The sequence below is a fragment of the Eptatretus burgeri genome, chromosome 6 (genome assembly GCF_056783735.1).
Source record: "Eptatretus burgeri isolate ZD-2024b chromosome 6, Ebu_testis_v1, whole genome shotgun sequence".
In the NCBI taxonomy this organism is placed as follows: domain Eukaryota; kingdom Metazoa; phylum Chordata; class Myxini; order Myxiniformes; family Myxinidae; genus Eptatretus; species Eptatretus burgeri.
The window spans coordinates 112,210,890-112,219,969 of NC_140966.1; the positions used below are offsets into that span (position 1 = coordinate 112,210,890).

The 9,080-nt window shown below is 33.0% G+C and overlaps 1 long non-coding RNA gene across 1 annotated transcript in view; it reads left to right on the forward strand.

The window, feature by feature from the left end:
• The window catches only part of LOC147025642 (uncharacterized), a 2,866-nt gene extending 1,054 nt beyond the window's left edge, over positions 1–1,812 (forward strand). Inside the window, exon 2 of the long non-coding RNA XR_015059614.1 lies at positions 37–1,812. This is a non-coding gene — a long non-coding RNA (uncharacterized LOC147025642). The remainder of the gene's footprint in view (positions 1–36) is intronic.
• Positions 1,813–9,080: the final 7,268 nt, after the last annotated feature.

The window sequence follows — 9,080 nt, forward strand, 5'->3', positions numbered from 1 at the left end:
ATAACTTAATTAATACATTATTATTTTCTCTCACAGGAAATTGTGTCTGAAATACGAAATGAAAATACTGCTTTTGCTACAACTTGGGGCGAAATTGTTGGCTTGGTTGAAGACCTTATGAGCGACCAAGACCTACAGAACGAGTTCGTCCTTGATGACCCAACCAAAGAGTTATACCTTGGAGACCAGCAAAATCCTGAAAAAGAGTTTTACAGCAATAGTACTCATTGTGAGTTATCAAGACAATACCCACTGAACAAGTTATACCTTGATGAGCCAGAATACAAGTTTTACCTTGGAGACTCACAAATTTTGAAAAAATCAGTAAATGAGTTCTGCCTTGATGGTTTAAATAACTACCTTGGAGACTCAGGAAAAGGGTTCTGCCAAGATGGTTCTAAATATGGGAACTACCTTGGAGACTCACAAATTTTGAAAAAATCAGTAAATGAGTTCTGCCTTGATGGTTTAAATAACTACCTTGGAGACTCAGGAAAAGGGTTCTGCCAAGATGGTTCTAAATATGGGTCCTACCTTGGAGACTCACAAATTTTGAAAAAATCAGTAAATGAGTTATCCTTAAGAGACTTTGTAAGTTGGTTTTACTTTGAATACTTGAAATGTGGGTTCTGGATTGATAACTCACAATGTGATACATATCTTGGAAACTCAACGGGAATGTGGTTATACCTTGAAGACTTGGAAAGTTGGGTTTATGTTGGACACTTGAAACTTTTTTGGGGGCTTTTATTTATTTATTTATTTATTTATTATTATTATTATTTTATTTATTTATATTTTGGAGACTTTTGGAGTTGCTATCACTCTTTGGGATCTAAACCTATCGATGTAGTTCTTTGTTGGATGGTGCTTGATGGGAGCAAGATCAAGAAAGTTCTGGGAAGAAAGTGCAGGCTTCCTCCCCCTTTTTACGTCATCAAACCTGAAAGCCTTAAAAGACAGAATTGGAAGAAGAAAAAAAAAAACGTAAAAATATATATATATAGGTGGAAATCTCATTTTGAAAAAGACATTGTGTTGGGCGAGGATTGAGTTGGGGTTGAGATTTTGAATGTGAGGGTTGGGGTTGAGATTTTGAATGTGAGGGTTGGGACACACACACATACACATCAACAAACAAAAGTTAAGCCTTGACTATTCAGTTGAGGATTCTGTGTTTGGGGTTCACAGATCTAAGAACGTCCCCCTTGACACACATTATATACTGTTATACACCTCGGACTTGGCCCTCGAGTGTCCACAACGGTGTATAGTAGGAGGGAGTGAAGCGCCAACCTATTGCTCCCATTGCACACACACACATACACATCAACAAACAAAAGTTAAGCCTTGACTATTCAGTTGAGGATTCTGTGTTTGGGGTTCACAGATGTAAGAACGTCCACCCCTTGACACACATTATATACTGTTATACACCTCGGACTTGACCCTCGAGTGTCCACAAAGGTGTATTATCTGCTTAGTTTTGTCTTTTGTAATTCCTGTGAATAAAATGAACCTAAAATCTCTTCCCCTTCCAAATCATATATTTTATAAGTCCAAGGAACTGTATCTATTACATCAACAATTTTAAAAAGTTCTTTCGTCCATCGTTCAGTAAAACCCTTTTCAAAATGAGATTTCCACCTATATATTCTTACGATATCACCAACTTTGAACTTAGGTTTTCTGACATTAATCTCTTTTTCATATTTTAATTTTGTAAATGTTTCTGATGGCTTCATATTCGTTGACGTGTGAATCGTGTCATTATACTTATCCACAATATCCTGAATAAAAGATAACCATTGTTGTGAACCGAGTTGTGTGAATTTTTTATATAGTCTCTCTTTTAAGGTACGATTAAAACGTTCAACAACAACTGCCTTCCCTTCATTAAAGGTACTGTATAATGTAATACTGTTATTTTTAGAAAATTCATAAATGTCTTGTTATAAAACTCTCTACCCTCATCAGTCCACAATTTTTTAGGTTTTCTCTTACTTTTATTAAATATCTGTTGAAAAGCTAACATAAGAGTATTACCTGTTTTGTTTTTTAAAGGGACAACCCACGCATATCTACTCCTCAAATCAATAACGGTTAAAGCATACTTGTACCCCTTATCATTATTGAGTTCAATCAAATCAGCAGACCAGATATAATCAACTTCCTTGGAATAAACTTTCCTTCTCTGAAACTTTGTGAATATTGGTTTATGTAATTCATCAGCTAATTGCTCTTCAGTCTTAATGGCATCATTAGAGCCTATAAGTTTTTGAATTTCCAAGTCCAAGTTTCAATTTAGCACTAATCATCTTCTTCACGATGAACCTATCAACTTTTTCTCTCAAGGTTGGATTTTGTATCAGAGACAAATTATACAACATTTCTCTATCGGCTTCATGCTTTTCTTCCAACGTTGTGGTATTCCCATAATCAATATCGTGTCTCATGCACACTTCATCAACTCTATTGATTGGTTTACTCCAGGATTTAGGATTGTCTGCCTCATCTAATCTTTTATCCAAGTTTGTGCCTGGACCACAGAAAGAATACCCTGGAAGATGTAATTCCCTGGTATTCCAGTAGTTGTAAATTTACTTCCTGATAAAAACTTTTGTATATCTCCTCCGAGTTTGTGTTTGGAGATAAATTGATTTTTTTTTGAACCACACACCGAACATATACCTTTTTGTATAACCCTGTTATTTTTACTTTTAATATATGAAATATTTTTAGTATTAGTTTTCTTTTTACATTTGAGACAATAACTCATTTATTTATGAGAAAAATTTCTGCAGAGTGCAAAAACCTTTTTAGTTTCCAACATGCACATTTGAATCTTAATTTTTAAAACATAAAGAATCCTTAGAAATGCCTTCACTCTCTCCTCCATTTATTTAAGAAAAAACTTGAATTAAAATGAATAGCTTGACGATGCTAATAGTTTTGTTGAAAGTATTGCAAATAGACTTGTTAATTCTTTGTATTCCTCCTTGGTGGGTTGAGTTATTTTCTGTAATACCTCTATTCTTTTTTGAATCTCACTGGTTTCCATACTATAATATTTATTTATTCTCTCTCTTTCCTCCCTCTCCTCCCTCTCTCTTCTCTTTTTCCTCCCTCTCTCTCTTCTCTTTTTCCTCCTTCTCTCTCTTCTCCTTTTCCTCCTTCTCTTTCTTCTCCCTCTCTCTCTTCTCTCTTTCCTCCCTCTCTCTATTCTCTCTTTCCTCCTTCTCTCTCTCCTCCTTCTCCTTTTCCTCCTCTTCCCTCTCTTCTTCAACTCCTTTCTCATCCCTTACTATACTTGAATCGTTTACACCCCATAGAATATTATACATATATTCATCAGGATTTCTTGTTATTCCTGTATCCAAAATAACTTTTTTACAACAGGAAACCAATAAAATTTCTTTTGAATTTCTAAAAGAGCCTTACCTTTTCTTAACCTTATAATTTTTTCATTATTTAACATTCTAATTAAATCTAAAGTTGTCGGTTTATCAACATCAGCATAATGCCAATCTTTTATTGAAAATACCTCATTCTTATGTTGTAGAACATATTTATTAAAATACCGAATACCCTTTTCTTGAAGGTATGCTTGAACACAGAAATGATAATTTTCTTGAAGCCTTCTTGCTGTCATTTATGTATTAGAAATATATGTTAGAATAATATTATGGCACGAAACACCTCCCCATCTTCCCATAGTTAAATCATTTTGTATTTCCTTACTTATTATATATAATCCTGTTTTTTCTGTTTTCATGAGATAAACAAGGGCAAAACCATTATTATATTTACCCTTATTAAATTCTTTTTATTTGTTGTTTACTAATCGTGGCTCCACAAAACTCATTCTCGATACCAAGTGGATAATATTCTTCCTTACGAGACTGATTTAATTGTTCCAGGTCTTCGAGGTTAATTTTAAATGACCAATTATACCCTAAATCATTCATATCATACCCCCATTGTTCTATTCTCATACAAACGATACGCCCTTCTTTATAAAAATTTATTTTAATTCGAACTGTGAATTCTGTATGACCTGGAGATAATATCAACACTTCTGTATCTTTAGAATACACAGCCGTTTTATTTAAGTATATATATTGTGATAAATCGCTTAATCTCACCAAGTCATTCGCGTCAGTCGGGCTTGGATAATTTTTTAATTTATAAGCATTTTTCATGTTAATATTTTTGTTTATATTATATTTATGTCGTTCAGCCTGTGCCTTTGTGTAATAATTTGATAAATCAATATCCAGTTCTTGAGATACACCAAAGATAGAACCATCTTTACCAACATAAGTCATTTATATTAGATTAAAAATAATATCATAAAATTTTTTATTTTTGTTGAGTTGAAATAACACATATAGACATAATTGACCACAACACTTGGAATTTAATTCTTGGACTTGAAATGTTTGATAAACACCATTCTGTAAGAATTTTATGACTTCAAAAGGTGGTGGAAGACCAAAACTATCAAAATAATATTTGTCTTGACTATTAAAAATACAAACCCAATGAGAACCGTTCCCATCATTATCTTCTAAGTTCATAATAATATTCTTTGTATGTTTCGACACATTTGTTAATTCATCTCTCATACAAATAACCACATTATGAATTTTTAATTTCTTACAATATTTGGCAAGTTGTAAATTTGATGTTGTATTCTTTCCAAATTCTTTCAACCACTCATCAATGCTCATTTATTTATTAGAAAGATATAATCCATTACCTCTTTTCGTTAATTTTACACCTGCTTGTGCTATAGAAGAAAGCATATCTCCAACTAACAATCTCGCTTTATCAGGCAGACCTTCAAGTTTTTCAGCAAAATCTACAATTACACCACTTCCACTAATTTGTTTCTCCAACTCTTTGTTATGTCTTTCCAATTCTTTTTGAGCCTGGAGTTGAGCCTTCCTTTCGTTGGCAGTTTTGACCGCTGTTGAAATACCACCCGTCAATGCTCCAACCGCACTTAAACCAGCAAATAAAGGAATTAGAAATGGGAGAAATCCTCCACTCGTCTCTCTTATTGAATATTTTTTCAACATTGGTTTTGTCATTTTAATTTTAAGTGAGCCAGTGTCATTCAAGATTTTAACCTGTTCTCTTGTGAGCAAAACATCAATTCTTACTGCTCCTTTTCTCTGAATTGTATTAACGTTAATCGTACAAGGCTTTTGATTTTGAACACAAGATGATAGTTTATGAAGATTGATTTGATTAACATATACCCCAGTTGGTACTTTGCCACTCATTTATTTAACAAAAAATTATGTGAGACTAATCATCACACCATTATCTGTATTAATCTGCAATTCTGTTTCTTCCAAAAGCAAACAATATGTATCAACTTCTTCACTCTCTCCTCTTTCAATGTATAGGGAAGTATCCACTCGATTAGACTTTATAGTTTCTTTTTGAGCGCTCAGGTCAAACGTATAGATTGTATACAAACTTTTAAATGCTGTCATATCCAAAATAGGTTCTTTATTTCCATTACTTTCACACACCTTTTGGTAAGACTTGTATGCTTCAGCAAAATCATTTTTTTCCCAATTAATTTCCAATCTATCTCGTGGATAAAATGTTCCATCTAGAGAAACGCGAAGTTGTTTCACCTTAGCATTATCACTCAATGCATTATTCTTATCAGTCGCAGTATCACCATCTGGCTTTTTAAAAATCATCCACAGATATCGTGGCTTTCCTTCCAGAACACCCAAATTCCACGTGAAAGTAGTTTGATTGAGTTTAACGTGTTGACATCTTCTTTTGAGGTATGATACACTGAGTGGTTTTTTTGAGTTAAGTCTTCGATTCAACATCTCTTCTGTTTTAAGATTAGGAGTATATTCACTGATATACCAACTCATCTCCTCAATTACAAATTTATTCTGATCACCAAAAGCATTACCAACACCAAAAAGCAATCTATTTTCATTATCATTCCTTTGTAGTTGAAATCTAATTTTAAGACCATACAGAACTTTATCATAATCACAAAATCCAAATATACCTTTAAGAGGAACTGCCACAGTAAAACTATTTTCTGCTTTTGTATCATCATTATACATTCCTTTCCTTTGAATATATCCAGGGTCTGTGTTTGTTCCCGTTGACATATCAGGAATAAAACCTTCGACAGACCCCTTTCCCATTCTATCACTGAATGTATAGAGTGTAAATTTCATCATTTCAGATACAGCAGAGACATAATCAACCGCTTCAACTTCTTGTGTTCCAATATACAATCGCACACTATCAAACATTTTCCAGAAGAAATCATTTACAAGTGTAGCGTTTGTGTTATTCCCAGCCTTAGTGAATTTAAATTTACACAACAAGAAACTTTCGGAGAGATTCAAATAGGTTTGTTGATTATTTATTTCAAAACTTTTTGTACCATTTGTATTCCAGTCTGTTCCAGTTATTGCATTTACCTTGAAGTAATCTTCTTTTTTAGTGGAGTTTGAGATAATAATAGTATCATCCAAATCATAGATACTATCAATTGCTTCCATACTTGTATTTATTTAGGAAAAAAGATGTTAAAACTTTTGAAACCCTGATCCAAGTATTTGAATTATTTTCTGTCGTTCTTGGGGGACAACTGAGTTTTACCTTTCTTAATTTCTTTTATTGCTTGTAATTTATGAGATTCTTTCTGAGCATCTTTTATACTCTTTACAGCACCTGCTACATTTCCCACAGCAGAAGCAGTTGAACCAATTAGGTCTTTATGTTTAAGAATAGTTGAACCAATACCCATGAGAGTATCAATTATCCCATCTCCTCTAAATTGATGTCCAACACCCCTTTGTCTCTTAGGTTTATAGTATCCTCTACCAAGATACATACCTTCACCCTTGTAGTACGGGAAAGGAACATCCCATCCCCTGTAATTATTTTATATTTTCCCAACTCGTGCTTCCTCACAATAACCATCGTATTTATTTATTGAAAAACTTCACGTAGGTGAATTCTGATGGATATAACTTCTCCATTAAAAGAGATCACACGATTATCTTGGTCGGTTATCCTAAAATTTACTCTGTGTATGGTTTTTCCTGACACAGGTAGATAAACCAAATTTTTAGGCTCCATATTGAATTTATAACCAATTGGGGTTGAGTATGCGCTGAATGAAAATATTGTATTTGTTTTTAATCCATCATTATAAGCACCATCAATCAAATCACAGTGAATTAACACCAAATTTATTCCTGAGGATATTTGAATGACATTATCACTGTAAAACGTCCCATTAGTTTCAATCTTTTTTGAGGAGAAACCTAATAACTCTCTAAATGAATTATCAATTGTGAAATCAACCTTGTAGTTATTTTTAACTTTAATCGTTGATTTTGAAGTATGTTTTTGAATGTTTATAACAATATTTTTTGGTTCATCACCCTGTTCTTTCATAAGACGAGCAATTTCGGAAGATATTTGAGAAATCTCGTATGCTCCGGTGAGACTGTTATCGTTTTGTATCCACTTCCCGGATTATAACTAAACTTGTCATTTTTCTCGGTTATATTAAATAAGGTATTATAAGTCTCCATGGACAATAAAGATGCCTCATATTCTTTTGTTGTGTCAAGTTGTAGTGGGTATGGGAATGAAGATGTGTGGTCGCTTGTTGTGAAATTAAAACTCAGGATTGTGCTTCTCATCTTATTTAATATGAGATAAAATGTCTTTATATTGAGATTTATTAATTATTTTCATGTTCATCAACTGGTCTAAAATGGCTGATGCTTCATTAAAACAATTGTTATTTCCAGCCTTCTTACTGCCGAACAACAATAACAGTCTATTAACTAATTGCGATGGGTCATTTGGAAGAAAACTAATACCTGAACCAAGGATACTTAAAGCCTGAATAATGTGTTTCTCCTTCTCATTCTTCCTACTTTTACCAGAAAGAATAACCTTATAATTTAGAGTGTTCAGCAAATCAATATATACTCTATCATCATTATTTTCCATATCCAATGGTTTATCAATATACTTTGATTCATCCCTCACAGTTGAACCTTGTCTTCCATCTTTTGTGAGAAGAAACATTAATCTCGGAGTTAGTTTAACAGGGGTTGAGCAGAACTTAAGAACCTTAATTCATCATTAAATATCAATACCTTTTCTTGAACAAGATGAAATATTGCTGGTTGTTCTGTTGGAATGAGTCCTGCTTTGGTTTTTGAATCTGCTGAATATTCATTGTTTTGAACAGCATTCACAATATAATCAGGTGGTTGATTAATCTCTTCCAGTTGTTGAAATAAACCTTCATCATGTTCTAATTCTCCAATATGCTCTAATTCTTCCTCCGTCATTTGACTGAAATCTTTTAACATTTGAAGCTTTCTAGGAGTATATTCTACTGTGGGAACTGTGGAAACATCTTTCATTTTTTCTTGGGAAGTTTTTAAAAGTGGTTTAAAAAATTTCTCTTGTTTTTTTCAAATGCTTCTTCGCCCGTTAGTTTCTGTCTGCGTTTCTTCTTTATGTCTTCCTGTTGTTTTACAACTTTTGAAACCAACTCTTGATGTTCCTTAAATCTTCTTGCTCTTTCTTTTGTATCCATTTATTTATTGTAAAATATCATTTAATGAATTGTAAAGATCAACAGGGAAATTTTCCTTTTCTTCATCATTCAAGTAGATGTGTTCAAATAAATCCTTTTCTTTAAATATTTCATCAAATTCTTTATTAACATTAATGCGAGTTGTAATTTCTTCTTCACTAATCCTTGCATCTCTGCTTTTCATACGTTTGTGTTGAGTTTCTTCATCAACATCAAAACCGAATGATAAAATCTTCACTCCGCTCAGATATTTAATAATTTGTCTCGTTCCTTCTGGATTAGTTTCTAATATCCCAACACCACCAGATTTTAGTTTCTTTAACTCACTCTTACAATGTGAATATTTTGTTGTACCAAGAGAAACCTCCTCAAATATTTGTCCTTCATTCCTCAATCGCATATGTTCCTCCACTGAAATATAGTGATAATCTTCACCTTTTACTTCTCCAGGTCT